At 44.4% G+C, this 16280-nt stretch overlaps 1 protein-coding gene and 1 non-coding gene across 17 annotated transcripts in view; one reads left to right on the top strand and one right to left on the bottom strand.

The window, feature by feature from the left end:
* The window catches only part of C14H8orf48 (chromosome 14 C8orf48 homolog), a 91291-nt gene extending 75640 nt beyond the window's left edge, over positions 1-15651 (top strand). For 14 of the 16 annotated variants that reach the window (XR_016471029.1, XR_016471035.1, XR_016471026.1 and 11 more), the window contains one exon: positions 7063-8295. The gene's annotated coding sequence lies outside the window, so the exon portion shown is untranslated. The other 2 variants (XR_016471027.1, XR_016471030.1) reach the window with 2 other exon arrangements.
* A 466-nt stretch (positions 15652-16117) lies between these two features.
* On the bottom strand, positions 16118-16189 carry TRNAE-UUC (transfer RNA glutamic acid (anticodon UUC)). The gene has a single exon. It is a non-coding gene; the product is annotated as a tRNA-Glu (tRNA).
* Between the last annotated feature and the right edge of the window lie 91 nt (positions 16190-16280).

A 16280-nucleotide genomic window follows, 5' to 3' on the forward strand; every position in this document is an offset into this window, starting at 1 on the left:
GCCCTGTCTTGAAGCTGAATTCGTCCTGTCTTGAAGCTGAGTTATCTGAGGTAGCTGAAATGGTGCAGAAGTGGTGAAGGTAGGTGTTTACAGCAGGTCTCTCTGCGACTAACCCATTGCTTAAGACACCTTAAAGCAAGGCACTAGGGGAGGGTCTGCACTATGCCAAGCTGCAACAGCTGATATTTTTGGCAGCAGGCAGAATCAAGACCTTTCCTGTCACTGTAGACAGACAGAGCAGTCACAGGTAGTCATGGTTATATCAAAATATTAAATATCTAAAGATGTTATATTCAGATAGGGCTCAGAGCTGTAGCTGACAAAAAATAAATGCATGAAAATCCAAAATACTGTTGTGCTGTAACTGAAATGCCATCACTGCAGAGCCAGCTGAGCTCTGATGTACGATGCATCGGTATGTTTTGTACTGCTGTGTTGGACACCTAGGGGCACATCTATGGTAGTAATTTGTTACCTGAGTCTCGTAACAGGAAGATGAGTTTAAGCTTAAGTATAAGGGGAAGAGATGAAGGAATCAGAAGATACCAGCCTGAATCTTTCAAGCTGATAGTCACTGAGATGGTTTGCAGTCTCAAGCGTTGCCTGAAGTCTCTGCTCTGAAAGTCGTTGCTGTTGTGATTACTGTTCTATATGAACAGCTGGATGCATATCTGAGCAGTATGTTCAGCTGAGGCTCTCACTGAAAAACCAGCACTGGCGAGCCTCACCAGCTCCAGCAGTGACGTACTCCCAGCAGGTTGGCAGATGTGTGCATATATGTGTGCATCTATCTCTGTATAAATAACAACCGTGTAGGTGAGGCTGTCCGTCTGAGCACCCAAGAATGTCTTTTAGCTGCAAGGTTTTCCTTGTTCCCAATTCTTCAAATCACCACATTAATCCTGTTCACAGCAATCTCAGTACAAACTGTTTTCTGGGAGAGGAGAGTTACTGCTTTCAGGACAAATGCGTATCACTGAAGCAGGTGAGTACATGCAATGCATTTCTTACTGTGGGATAATCATTCTGTATACCTCATATGCGTCAGCACTGTCTGTACAGACAGTAAATCAAGTGTTGAGAGCCTTCAGAAGGATCTGTACTTTCTGAAGAGCTCTGATACCTTTCCCATCTCTGAAACTTACCCTGTGGTCTCTGCTGCATCATCCTCAGGACTGAACCCAGAAACCTTCAGCACCGTGGTGTGGAGTACTTGAGCAGTTGATCTGATTGATCAAATGACTGGTGGTGCTACTTTCTGGGGAACAGATGTCTTCTCAAGAATATCTGTCTGGCAAACTAATGCCTCGGTGCCTCTTTGCCAGCAAAACAAAACAACCTGTAGTTTAAGAAAACCTGTCAAAATTATTTAGGTACCTCTCAATGTCAAATCCCTCGTGCTACAAAATATGACCAGGTTAATCTGTGTACATATCTCATTGCCAATTGTCTGCTTTTAAAGATATTTAAGACACAAATTGTGCAACCAATTTGTAGTGCTACAGAGGGACTGATTGGCACTGTCAGAAAACCAGATGTGCTGAGGCCAGTAAAAGACTTGATTTTCGTTTCTTTTTGCCCAGATGAATAGTTCAAGTAATTAGTTTAAAGAAACTGGATCAATAATTAGTTAAATGAACAGTTTGATTCAAAAAGCCTTGGGTTTGACCCTGTCTGAGAAGATTTTAGCAGTTTTGCTGGGCTCAGTTATGCTGTTCGTTCACTCTTGTATGAGGTTGGTTGGTTGTGTTGGTTTGTTTTACCACTGTTTATTTAGCACACTTTTTCTTGCTTAGTATATAAGTAGAAAAATAGCAGCTGCAGAAGAAATTCTCCTCTTGAGCACGCTGCTTGAGGATATGGAGCAAGAGGACAGCTGACTGTGGGGGATTTAAGAGAGGGTATCAAGATTTTCTGCAGTACCTTGAACTCAACCAGTCCATCAGTGCTTGGTAACTATTTGATCCACATGAAATATCAAGTCAGAATGCACATCAAAGAGCCTGTCTGTACTGCTGCTCACTGCTGTTTCGTCCTTAGCTGTCAGGCCCTGCAGAGCGCTGAAGCTGCTTGCCCAAGGCTAGAGATATAATCTGTTACAGGGTTGTAATTAGGAGCATTAGCCTGCTGGTCATATTTTGGTCTCTCTTGTCTTGTTTTTTTCCTGACTAAGAGCCCACCTGAGGCACTCTTCAGAAAATTCAGGTCAAATTTTTCAACTCTTAGGAATCTGGGAGCAATAATATATCTAGTCCCAGATTCAGTGTTCAAATCCATCTCTTCTCAAACTGGCACCACGCTGTGACCATTAAGAACTGAGACACGATAGAGGTTCTGATAGTCCTCTCATCTTAACAAATATCCTTCTAAGTTCTTCACTGAATATTTTATGTTTCTCTTCAGTATAGATTGAAGCCTGTTACAACGCAAGACACGTAACTGCTCCTTTAGTTTAGCGTTCTCAGGCTTGTTACTTCTTAGAGATTCATGGAGAATAGTTCTTCTACTGCATTTCAAGAAAAGAGTGTGTTACCTTTCAAGGGTAGAAAGCTAACATGTCATTATAGGAATCTTGCAAGGCAAGAAAATACTGCATGGATCTTAATTTTTTTTGTGATTTTATGTTCCTTAGTTCTTTTTGGAAGATTGGAAGATGTTAGATATATTATTTCTTGTAACTCTACCTTCCAACTTCAAGTGATATTCCATGTGCACACTTGCCTTATCTTCTCTGCGCTGTTTTATGGAGATGCAGTGTGCCTCCACTCTTGACTTCCCTGAATGGTCTTTTTCCTTTTTAAGGCACCTGGAGCTGGCAACATTTTTGCTTTGTGATGCTGATGCATGCAACTTGGCAAGCCTGCCTGTTCTTGCAGAGCAGATGAGCACTGAGTGAGGCAGGAAGAACAGGTAGCAGATGTAGAATACTTCTTACATACTTCACTCTGATTCATACGGGCTGCAAGAGAAAATGCTGCAAAAAGAAAATTCAGGTCTAGGGGGTGAAAAGGAGAGGGAAAACGCGTTTCAAAACAACTCAAGCTGGTGTGACCTACTGTGTATCTACTGCTGCTGAACACAGGGAGAGTGAAGACAGAAGCCTGTATTTCAGTAAAGGACTTTTTGTGTATAGGAAGGCTGTTTTTCGGTCTGCTCAGCATCGCTAACATGAGACTGTCAGCCCAAGCAGAGATGCCTATGATAACAGGGAGACCAGTGCCAGTGTGGACTTTCAGAGCCAGACACACATGCCACTCGTTTGTGTTAGTAAGCACAGAAATATGCTCTCTGCGCAGGTTTTATGACAGAGCTTTGTTGTGTGAGGCTGGAGAGAGATATGTGAAAACAAAATACACCCCAGGGGATCCTGTGCTGCTGAACCATTGGAGATGATTTGGCGGTGCGCCAGCCCCCTGAATAACGAGACTGAAAATGAGCTCTGACAGGTTAGATGTAATACTGCAGGGCCAGCTGTGCCAGGCACCAGCCTCCCCATTGGCATGCCAAGGAGTTTCAGCTGCAAAGGCGTGCGCAGGGAGAACTCATTCCACTGCAGAATGGAAGCAATGACCTCCTTCTGAACTGGGACTGCTGGGGAGGCTGAATCTGGGTTCTTGATTGCAGGGATTGGCAGTCCGTACCTCTGCTGAGTCTGATCTTATGAATGGGCACAGAGCAGCTCAGGAGTGTGCTGGAGCCCTAGATTTTCACTGCAAGTTGGAGATCTGTCTCATCTGGAAAATGCCTGAATGCTGCTCAATGGTTTGGTTTTCTCCGTGCAAGACTTTTGGTCCTGGAATAAATGGCATAGTGTAAAAAAAGGCTAAAATGAAACTTCTGAGCTCTTGGATGGCTCAAGGGGAACAGTCAAACACAGGAGTGGGTGTGGATGGAAAAACACAGCCCATTGAGTATTTGAACAGAGAATTACAGTATAGCTGCTGTTGTTAATTTGGATGGGGTGTGTTAGCAGAGCTGTGTCTGACAGGAGCCCTCTGTAGTCAACACAATGAAAGAGAACTGGAAGGAAATGCTTCTGCCTGTAAATGACTGTGACAGACCTGTGCAAGGAGAAATATCTGCCAGCGTGTTCATGTACACGAGGTTTATTCATTTAAATGATAAGTTTGCTAGCAAATTTTTAACAAGCCTACTCTAGTGGAAAACTCAGCCCTGATTAGTTTATTTCTCTCTCTGGACTTAAGAAAACAAAGGAGAAGAGAATATTTATTTATTTACTCTTCCCTCTCAGCCCAACTCTCTTTCAAAATGGAGAAGAATTTGCATATGAGGCCTGAATGCAGTTTGGTTCTGAGCAAAGCACTGCTAACACTGCCAGGTGTGGTGTCTGTATCTGCAATGCTAAAATATGTTCAGTTTTGAGAGGAAATGCTGCTTTATGTGTCCAGTGTGACAGTGCTCTCAGAGACTGGTAGGATGTGCAGGGGAAGCTGAGCTGAAGAAATCCTTTCATTGCCTTTGCTAAAGAGTTCTGCAACTGGAGATAGCAATGAACGATTGGAGCTGGGGCTGCACAGGAGCCCTTGCTGGCTGCTGTACATGGGAACATGGCACAGGTGACTTTACTGTGCTCTCGTTGGGGACATACAGGATGTGAGAAAGATAACCAGCTGCTTTAGTGCTATTCTTCTGCAGCACCAGTGCAGCCTGTAGTCCAAGTCTTGGTATATTAAAATCCGGATAAAGATTAGGAGCCTTATGTTTAATGTCTTCTGCTCAGAATTCTGACAACCATCCTGAACTTGAGCTTCATGAGACATTTCCCAAGATAAATCCAGCTCTTCTAAGTCACCTAATCTTCTGTCAGAAGCCAGGTAAAATATTTCATGGACATCAGTGTTTAATCTCGCATCAAAATTTCTAATGGGAAGAAGGGAGCTGTGGTTCCTCCCCATGCTGTGAATGTGAAGCCTGTTCTGCTGCTCCGGTGAAATATCAGCTTCACAGAACCTCCTGCATTCCTTGCCACCAGGAAGGAATGCAAGAGGTTCACAGCAAAAACAATGCTGCAGGCAATCCTGAAATTAGTCTTTCAGCCTTTTTGTCATCCACAATGCAAGTGAAATAAGGAGCAGTTAGTTTGCAGGACATCTGATGCCCCAACTGTCTTTCAGGACCAGATAAAAGCTGCAAACTAAACATTCATATGGACGCCGCTTTTAACAGCAAAATCCTTGAAAATGAAAACTGGAATCTGAAACTCTTTTCTGCCCAGGGCTTTCTTGGCAGCTTTAAGCACACTCTGCAACCTATTCTAATGTCTAATCAGGTTTTCAGCTAAAGGAAATTCCGTTTTCCTTATGGACATAAAGAGATTTTTCTGGCTTTTTAAAGCTGTTTTCTTCTAAGAAAATATATTCAATTATCTATCCATCTTCCCTCAGATGGAGGGATGCCATTGTATTTTATGTGATTATTTTTTTTAAAGGATCTTTGCAGTGCTGTGTGAAAACGAACTGATTCTTATCTTGGAAATTGAGAATCGGACATAGAAGTAATAAAAGTCAAAATGATTTACCAGAACTAATGAAGAAATTCAGTGATGGAGTTGAGATTCAAATCTAAATCTGTTTCCTTCTCTATACCTTATTTTAGATTTAGGTCAGCTCTTTCTGGGCTGCAATTTGGGATCACTGAAAGCAGTGCAAAGCCTTTCAGGAACTTCAGATGAAGCAAATATCTTCCCCAGATATATCTGAAATAATAACATAAGAAATTTATAATACTCCAGCACACTGTATTTCTGTATTGTACTTTGATCTTGAAATGTGCTTTAGTTTCTCTGTTGGCAGTGCCAAGCCCCAGACCCATAAATAGGCACTGGTAATCATGTAATACCTATCAATAAAAAAAAAAAGTTGATGCTGCAAAGCTATTCAACTATTTCTATAATATTTCTGAGCCAGATAATTTGCTGCAGCTGTTTTGAAGCCCTCGGCTGATGCTACCTGAGCACCAAACTGTGGTCAGGGCAAAAAAAAAAAAGGGCAATTTCCCCCTTTACCTTTATTACAGCAACCTTTGTATGAGGACAGCCAAATTTAACATCCAGCATTTCTTCACAAAGATTATGAGCTTCAGCCTACAGGCAGAAGAAGACAGTGATAGGACAAGGGGAAATGGTTTTAAACTAAAAGAGGGGGAACTTAGATTAGATGTTAGGAAAACCCTTCCAACCCAAGCCATTTTATGATCTGATGATACTGGTGACAGGAGGAAAGAGTTAATAGCACTTGGTGCAACATTTGCAATGCCACTGGCCCCTTACAGGTCCCTCATAGCACAACCTCTGTTGTGTCCATGTCAGTCATTACAATACACAGAAAATTCCAGTTCTGCCTCCAACAACTCAGTCTGCTTCTCTCTTTTCTCTTCTGGCTCTGAATCCTCCAGGGAGACCAGAGGGCAGCAAAGTGCTTAAGAAACTTCTTTATTTCTTTTCCCTTTCTTTTATTTTTCGACTTTCCCCTTGTTGCAATATGTAGTCTCTCCCTGCATAAGTCTAAAGCCTCATTTAGCAGAAGAAACCTCGTTTTTAATCCATGGGCCTATTAGGGACACAGCACAGCAGGAAACTAGTTAGACTGTTGAGTAGAAAATAGAGTTGGAATAAAATCCCTCATTCTCACTGCAATGCTAAACAATTTTTGTTTTAATAAATAGAAGTTGTTGATATTTTGGATGACACCATTTTTTCCCTTAAATTAATACCCTGCAGCGTAGGTATTGCAAGGTTTCGCAGACAGAACTTCTTGTATGTAACTCATCCCTTTGCTTGACACATATAATCACAAGGAAAACAGAGAGTTGGCATTTTTGTATGTGTGTCTTTGTTGTCTGGTATGTCTTGGTATGGGATGAATAAAAAGAGGACAAGGCCCTGGAGACTCCTTTTCACTCATTGTTTCCTCCTTTCATCTCACCAGGCCTTGTTTTAGTACATCTGTCTAGAGCCAAATTTCAGTTTGTTCCCTATGCCTATTGTTTTTTGCAGACCTATTTCTATGATTGTGTCTCAGTGCCTATTTGTGTTTTTCCTAGGAACTGAGAAATAGCAGCTGGGTGACAATGGTTCCAGAGCTGCCGTGGAAGGGCAGGGGACACTGAGGAACACTGCCTGGAGCCTTTTGTTAGATGCAACATCAAGGCAAGGAAGGCGCTACAAGAAATGGGAAGAGTCATTACATGCGACCAAAGGTAAAAGACTAGATGAGGCTGCTGAATTTATAAGTAATCCCTCAGGTGAGATCACAGAACCTGCCCCAGGGTGCTGACAAACCTTCACAGGGGACCACAGCCCCTAAGCCAAGGGCCCCATCCCAGGGGCACGCAGTCCTTGCCTGGGCCACGTTCCTGACTCACTGCTGGTATTTCCTGGGCTGACCTTAGACCTGACTGCTCTTATTACCTACTTCAACTACATATATTTGGCAATTTGTCACTGGACTAAATAGAACGGTGGTTTTGCAAAAGAAGGGCATTTCTGTTATTAGTGTGTATCTTGGCATGGTCCTTTGAATAAAACAGATTTTACTTTGTAGACAACTTTGGGCTGAAAAAGCTTCTGGATCAGCTGTGCTGCAGTTACAAGCATCAGTAGTTTGGGAGTCATCACAACCAAATATGTTCCTTACTGCACTATGGTTTTTATTTCCTTTTAACGTGAAAGCCTGTCTCTGTGTTAGTTATGTTCTGGAAATCACATCAAAAAACATCAGGTGGTTATGTTTTATTTTAGCTAGGAAGAAGGAGTTCCAATCAGTGTAAGAAAAATGGATCTTTTTTTTGGTCAATATAGTTATGGACACACAAGAATAATAAAAATGTTATCAATCCTCACATATATTGGACAAGAGTACCTGTAGTCAGAGTGGTATGTGTGTTGAAGGCATGTATAGAAATTGCTCATGCTCTCTAAAAGAGTATATTATGAAAATCCATTCGTTTCTTTTGATACTAATCAGTATCTGTTTATTCATCTTAATAATGACACTGATTCTAATAGTAATCACTGTCAGTTATGGTTGTCACGTGAACTGTTATAGATATTTTTCTTAATTTTGTATCATTAACCAAATACTTCAGAAACTAAAAGATGTTCTACATTCTTGAGAAGAGACCTTATATTAGGTAATTGAAAATCACATGCAGTGTAAGAACAAAGAGCGTGCATGCATTTACAGTATTTAAAAGGATAAATCTTGGTTTTGCTGGAATTTATTTTTTTCTTTTGACTTCACAGTTTTAAAATTAATTTCATATTTTCCTGTTCCATTCACAGAATTTAAAGAGAGAGAGTTCTGGCAAACATGTGGCCTTTTGGTTGGCAAAAAGATAAATTTGCTGGACAGTTTTGCACAGATATACCAACAGTGGGACTACAAACAGAGATGTGGAATGTTTCCGTCCCATAGCTCTGGCTGCAGAAGGACAGTAGCAAGGGGACTGTAGCAAGAGCCTCATTTCATCCTTTTCTCCCATCTCTGTGAGCAGCCAGCAGCTTTGTAAAGAAGTTATGGAGGTTCTTGTCTGAAGGGAAAGCTTCCAGCGGTGGGTGTCTTGACACAGACCACGTTCTTGCATACCTTTTTTCCTGTTCATATAACTGTAGATGTTCCCCCTGAGGTGAACTGTCAGTGTCAGCTGTCATTGCTCCACTGGCTTCAGGGGAGCTGACAACAAATCTGTCTCAGAGCCGTCCTGCTCTCTGCAAGTCTGAAACCCATTCAGCTTTCCAGCTCTTGTTCAGCTTTCAGTCCATGAAAAGCACAGGGCTCTCATCTCCTAAATCAACCACGATTCAAACAACTTCAAGACGGCTATCTTAAAAAGGAATTTCCTCTCCAAGTCTGGGCAGAATTACTTTCCACCGATTAGAGATTCAGAGCACTGAACTGCAAAGAGACCCAAGTAGGTGTCAGAAAGCACTTTTCGTGTTCTTGTAGCCTTGTTAACCAACACGAGGTGGGCTGTGTAGCAGTCCCATTCTCTGCTTGATACAGGGCCACACAACACAAGTCTTCATCAGCACAAGAGCCAGAGGTGACTGGCTGTGAAGTACTCCCAAAATTAAGGGTGAGTGGAGGATCCGTATTCTGAATCGTTTGTGGGACTTAGCTGCCACTATTGCATCAAATACAAACCTGGGAAATTATTTAGATGGCATCTCATTCCAAAATAATTAGGAGTTTTTAAGCTTCTTGGTGCCCTGATAAGGCAGAACTCAACATGCTGACATTTCAAAGAATATTTTGCTGATTGATAGGTTCAAATGCTTTCAGAGGTGGCTTATTTTTTCTTAGGGGAAAAATATATATGAAGTTCCCGTATCATCTGGTAGAAGTGAAGGGTCTGTAACTTCTTTCTCATTTACTTTCAGCCAGTTTATCTGCTTGAGTCGCAACTGGATTTATTTTCTCAGGGTTAGGGCTTCTTTAAGGCCCTCTTATTCATGCTGCCTTTCCTCTAAATCAGCTGATTTTCTGGGGAACAGCAAAGAGGCCACTCAAATTATAACTCTTCAGAAGCCTTATATATTCAGTGAGATTGTTTGCGATTACTGTTGTTGCTAATTAATATAAAGAACTGTAGCATTGGGCCCAGGTGGGTTTTTCCTTACTGGAACATCTGTCTGCAAAAGACATCATCTTCTCTTTCCTGTTGCTCTGAGCACACTGCTGGCAAGTTGGTATTGGTAGAAATGGGCATGAGTTTTAACTTCACAGTATAAGCAGCCCAAACTTTCTTTTGAAGCCCAAGGATGTGACTGCTTAGGTTAAAGAACGTGAAACTCAGGAGAAAATGAGCACTCTTGTACTATTAAAAGTGACTTAATCACTGGTGATCAGTAATAAATGGTGCTACTTGTTGGGCAGGGTCTGACTTTGAGGGCATTGTAATGAAGACTTTGGCAACAGGAGGATGGAGACAACTACATTTTTATAATTTAGGAGAGAAATTTCTCTGAGGAGACATAACTGGGGCTTTGTCTTCAAGGTCACCTGCTGCATGTTCCTTACTTTGTTAATTCCTTTCCTGGGGGACAGCATAAATCCATTTCATATGGGATAGGACAGAGAGTGATGACCTGAAGCTGAGGCAGCAAAAATTGAAGCTAAACATTGGTAAAATTATTCATGAGCTCTAATAGTTAGCATCAAGAACAGATCAAATGGAATAGATCTGAAGCAACATTCCTTAAGGGAATAAAAACTATCAGCAATTAGCGGTGACACGCAAAGCAGTGTTATTGGGAAGAAAATTAACATGCTGGAGAAAGCAGTTGTGTTACACAAGGTGCATGTCTCTCTATAGTTTCTGCAGTGAAAGAGTTTAATCTTCATTAGCAGTGTTGGTAGGATTGTATGGAGCTGATGAACAGAGGGTTTGGATTTGCCTAAACAACGTTTTTATCACTGCAGCAAATGCTGCCAGGATTAGCATTATTTTGATTGCCATTAAATGAATAGGGAGAGTGTTGGAAGGGAGACAAATTCCCAAAGCACTGGTTTTTCTTCTGTTTCTGGAAACGAAACCAGGTATGGAGCAGATTTTATTTCCTAAAGTAAATAAACTTCAGAGTGAATTTAGTTAATTGCCATCCAACAAAATAGCCTATCAGATGAAAATTATTTCTAGGTCAGTGGCAAGATCTGTGCGAGGAATTTAAAAGAAATGCTAATACTTCCTGGTCAGGAATTCAGAAATTAGGAGACAGTAGAATTACCATTTCTCAGAAATATTGCTTTGTTGAATATGTTCAACAGAGTACATGATTGCCAGCTGTGCCAACAGAGGATTTCAGTCTGTTTCAGCCTTTGTTGATCACAGCTGGGATCAGGAGTGACTGGCATCAATAAAGCACCCTTAGTCTAGAAATACCCATGGCCAAAATGTTTCCTTTTGTGCAAGTTCCCCACTTGGGCATTGCTGCTGAAGCTGGGCAGAAGTGACTACGTACCATTTTTAAGGTCAGATTGTGCATACCCTATTTGTAGTATCTGTCTCTTGGATTGCAAGGTGGGATGCTGGTGTCTGTGCTCCCTGCTTCTTCCAGTCACCTCAGTTTCCAGGGTCAGTTGTGCTGATTCAGCCCTGGGGGTTCTCCTTCATTGTGGGCAGCGCTCACGTTTTGCAAAGCTTTCAGAAACCACTGTCTATTGTCATATTCTGAAAAGCTTCTCTTGCATTAAGCTTATTTCCAAAGACCTAAATAATTCAGTATCACTGCTTTGAGCTGCATGTCATCACACATATTGCTGACTGCAAGGATTACAGTGCCTTGTTAAAGCCGGTCTGTCTGAATGCATGAATGACCACAGGGTGGGTGCCAGAGGGGCTGCAAGGATTGTTTCCATGGGCATAAGTCCTTTGGTAATGCCAGCCATCTGCAGCTCACCCGGTGCCCTGCTCAGCAGAACGGCAGACAAATTGCTTCCATAGAGTATTTAGGGGTCTGCTTACCAATGAGCATCCTGTTGTCAGGATAAGCTTTGGTCTGTCGTGGTTTCCTGTCCTGAAGCTACTTTGCTCTGAGTAAATCCTGGATCATACAGCATGCCTGACTAAACAGCGGCCCAATGACTCACATCAGAGGAACATCTTCACTTAAGTGGAAGGTTAAAATCACGCAGATCAATCTAGCTCTTCTGTCCTGGAGCTAAGACAGTGTGTGCCATGACACAACCTCAGCTCAGGAGGTTTGTCTGAAGGCTGTGCTTACCACACTAATCGTGGGTAACCTCCTCCTGTGGGACAGGGCTCACCTCACTGCTGAAAGATTGAGCTGGAAGCAGGCCAGGCTTGAGCCTGTTTTTGTTTACAGCGTGGGTTGAAATGGATTGGCAGGTGAACCACAGCAGGCTGTCCCAGACCATATCTGAGAAGCGAGGCAAGCTATAAATACAAAGGCAAACTAAGCCAGTATGTTTGTATGTGATCAAAACAAAGTGGTTTATCAAACCATTGTCTGATAGCTGAGCTGCAGTAACACTGCTTGCACCCCAGCAGTGAGATAAAATCCATTTTACACATGAAATTTGCTGAGAGTGAATATGCACTTAGTTACACAAGGTAGCAGGCAGGTGGCAATTTGCAGTAATATATTCACTTTCAACTGTGTGCCTGTGCTTTGAGATGATGAATGACTACAAAATGCAAATTAACCACTGTTAACGAGGAAGAAGAGCCAGGATACTGTTGTTGTTTTTTTTTTCCTGTAGGTTTTATGTGGATCAGGCTCAGCTGGTACAGACTCACGTTTCAGTGTTTAGCAGCAAAGGCAGCGAAGATGCAGAAACATCCCTGAGCACATTGCAGGTGTGTCCCATTATTAAAGCCATCGCTCTGTCCTGTCACGTATCCCCAAAGGCTGGTGGCTCTTCTGGAGACCTTGTAAGCCCAGCTGATTCCCTCAAAGAGTCTCTGTCCCCACATTAGGAGGAGGGAACAGAAAGAACACTGTGGTGGAACCATCCCATGATATTTGTACTACATCCTACTCCTCTTTTTATTATTATTTTTTTCTGACAGAGGGTGATATATCCTAATGGTCTTTTGTCAAATCATCATTATTCCTCTAGTTTATCATTTTGTATGCGTGAAGCTATTTACAGCCTTCCCTTTCACTTGCTTTTGTCTAAATGTATTTTAGGGCTGCTTGAAAGGGTTAAGGACAGGAACATATCCTTTTGGGAAAAATGCAGGGATGCATCTCAGACTCTTCTTTTTCTTTCCTTTCTGACATAGTCATGCACAGTTTTAACAGTAATAACTGGTCATTGTGGACAGACAGAGTGAAAACATGCAAAGAGGGACAAAATAAACATGCTGCAAACCCAGGTTTTTCTAACTAGGTTACTTAATATGGCCCTGTGAGATAACAGCAATGTGAGAATAAGACATAAGATATACAGGGCACCACAGTTCAGCAGGAGCAAGCATGCATTTCAGTATGCTCAGAGCACTGACCTGGGAACCCGCATCCTGCCTGGCTTTAAGCAGTTCTCTGGATGATTTAATTTAGAGTTGTATTACATTCCTCAGTTCCTCATTTGTGTCTCACTCAGTGATAATTTTAATCCCCTCATGAAGCAGTTTGAACTTCTGCTTTCCTGGGGAATGAAGCCAACAGACTCTATGAATATATCAGTGTACACATTACATGCATTTTCATTTTAGGACTGCACAAGAACTTAGAGATCCTCGTGCAAGGTGGGGGGAGTGAGCTACAGCATGGTCACTGATACGTACAGCAGTGAGATACAGAAGTCTCTTCTCACTGGGTTAAACCTTAACTCTGTGTTCCTCCATTACAGTGCCTTGGAATAGCCCCAGCATCTTCTTGAAAGGTGCTGGAAGGAGACAGATGTGTTCATTTGGTGCCACTGGGTGTCTCACTGCACACCTTTCATTGTCAGCCAGCTTTTAGCTCTGGGGTCTTACAGGTAGAACTGAAGTATGGCCGTCAGGTCCGTGCTATCCAGCTTGTAAGGAAGGAGAAGTGCAGGACAAGGGGAAATGGTTTTAAGTTGAGGGAGGGGAGATTTAGGTTGGATGTCAGAGGGAAATTCTTTACAGAGTGGTGAGGTGCTGGAACAGCTGTCCAGAGAGGTTGTGGATGCCCCGTCCCTGGAGGTGTTCAAGGCCAGGTTGGATGGGGCTCTGAGCAGCCTGGTCTGGTATTAACTGGTCTGGTATTAAATGAGGAGGTTGGTGGCCCTGCATGTGGCAGGGGGTTGGAGCTTCATGATCCTTAAGGTCCCTTCCAACCCTGGCCATTTTGTGATTCTGTGATTCTAGAAATGACATGAACGGTTTGTTATTTTCTTGATGCATTTTGCTAGCCAACTAGCAAGGCTTGGACGTGTCCCACCATCTCAGAGCTAACTGCTAGGAGGTGATGGAAATGCTAATTCCCTGTCAGAGGCTACCAGGCAAATTCTGCTCGCTGCTTCATTAGAGAAAAATACATCAGGACTGCTGTGAGATCAGCAAACTGTCTAGATTTACACTCGTGATAGAATTTGGCCCAAAGAGACTGAAAAGAACAGAGGTATCCCTTATTTCATTGAATACTGCTGTTGTGCTCTGTTCAGGAGAATATTTTAACCAGGCTGCATATAGTATCGCCTGTGCTCTATGACTAATTTCTACAGCAATACCAATTTAATACCGTAGCAATTTATTGACTGAGAAAGAAGGAAATTGCTTGGTTGAATAATGGACAGAAGAACAAACCCAGGAGGTGCGTGGCAGTTTTCATTGACCAAAGGAGTACGAACTGCAATGCAATGAACAAAGTTCCTTCGAGAGCAATAAATAAGGAGCTTAATACATCACTCGCAGGTACGAGCTGCTCAGTCTTTGTAAGACATTGTTTTTGTCTGCCTGGGAGCCAGACTCCCGACATAACCATTACTTGCACGGCCTCGAGCCATCAGTTTGCAAACACAGAAATGATGCTATTGCAGTGCCTCTGCTAATTCCATCGCCGCCCCACTGCTGTGCTAAAGCGGGGGGAGAAGGCAGTCAGAACACGTGAATTGTTCTTAAAAACAATTCAAAGGAGCTGGCTGCTCGTGTGTTTTGTCGCTGTTTTTTTTTTTTAACGCCGGTCTACTCGTGTGAAGTGGAAATGGTTTGTGCGCTCCTGCAGGTTTGCAGTTCGTTTACATCTGTTCTGAGGAACGGAGAATGGAACGTGAAAAATGAGCCAGCCCTGCTCGGCTTTCTGAGGATCCTTTCAGAAACACCGTGAAACGTCTGAATGAATCCATGAATTAAGCCTCCGAAAAGCACCGCTGAATAACGAGCCGTAATTGCAGCTCTTCTGTACCCGAACACGCAGGCTGCTGCTCGGTGCTCTCCTGAGGCGAGGAGGGAACTGCCTTCATTTATTTTCCTCTGCTGTGGGAGATGTGACGGTGCTGCAGTGGTACTCAGCTCTGTTTTTTCCCTGTTTTTTTTTTTTTTCTTTTTTCGCTGGTGAAACGAACTGCTGGAACCAACGGGGAAACTCAGCGCTGCGCATGCGCACAGCCTCGCGGTGGAAAGTGTGAGCAGTGCGCAGGCGCGGGGCCGCGGGTCGGGAGAGAAGGGTGTACGTAGGAACGCGCTCTCGCTCCGCGCACGAAGCGCATGCGCACTGAGTGGCGTTGGAGGAGCCCGCGCGCATGCGCCAAGTCTCGAGCCGCCGGGCGGCGCGCGTTCGGTGCGTGCTGCCCCGCGCGGGAGCAGGAACTGCGCGCGCTTCCCCGTGACAGAAAAGAGCGGCGGGCATGCGCGCTGCGTTGCACGTAGCGTGTGCATGCGTGCAGTCTCGTACCAGCAGCAGAGGGCAGTGTGCAGCCGTACCGTCTCTCGCCGCGGCGCTGCGCGCGCACACGGCCCCCGAGGCGGTTGGCGCTTGTGGGCATGCGCGCTGACGCGCGACGTGAGAGAAAAGCGCACGCGTTATTTCGTGCCGCACGGTAATCCGTGCGCCGGCCTCGCGCGAGGATCTGCTGAGCGCATCTGCGCTGTTTCACGGCGGTCCGGTGGCGCAAGCGCGAAGCCACGCGCCGGCTCCTGTCGCTAGGAATGTGCGCATGCGCTGTGTGGTCCGCGCCGGGCTGCGCACATGCGTGCCGCTGCCGGGCGTTGTGTTGAGGGAGCTGTCCGTTCGTGAGCATCGTTGGTAGACATTAGCAGGCAGGCTTGGCTTCCCTGCGGAATTTCCCTTCGCTTTGCGAAGGACTGTTAACGTACGAAGGAATGCTATTTAGACTCGTCCTACAGACGCGTTTCGTATGCTCAGTAGCTTTATCTCAGCGGGTTCTCTGCCGTGAGGGCGCAGCGCACCGCCGCCTTTCTTTGCGCACAGCCCGCGCCTTGGAGTCTCGCTGTGGGGCGCAAACGGCGGCTGCGCTGTGCTGGTTAACGTGACCTGGCGCACGCTGCCCGGCCGGGAGCTCCGTCCTCACCCCCTGGGGCTTCAAGCTGGCGGGGGCCGCGGCCCGCCATGGCTGTGGACCTCTGGCAGTTCTGGGCGGCTCCGGTCGCCAGGTTCGTTGCTGTGTGAACACCTCCAAAAGGACGGCAGCAAAAACACAACTCCTTCCCATACCGGGAGTCGAACCCGGGCCGCCTGGGTGAAAACCAGGAATCCTAACCGCTAGACCATATGGGAGGCGCTGATGAGACGTTTCTCAGTCCGCCTGAAAACGTTCGCTGTCCGCCGTTCTTTGGGTCCTCCACCCGGCGCTGTGCTGGATGTACCG

Source organism: Phasianus colchicus, chromosome 14 (assembly GCF_987193195.1).
Source record: "Phasianus colchicus chromosome 14, bPhaCol1.hap1.1, whole genome shotgun sequence".
Classification (NCBI taxonomy): Eukaryota; Metazoa; Chordata; class Aves; order Galliformes; family Phasianidae; genus Phasianus; species Phasianus colchicus.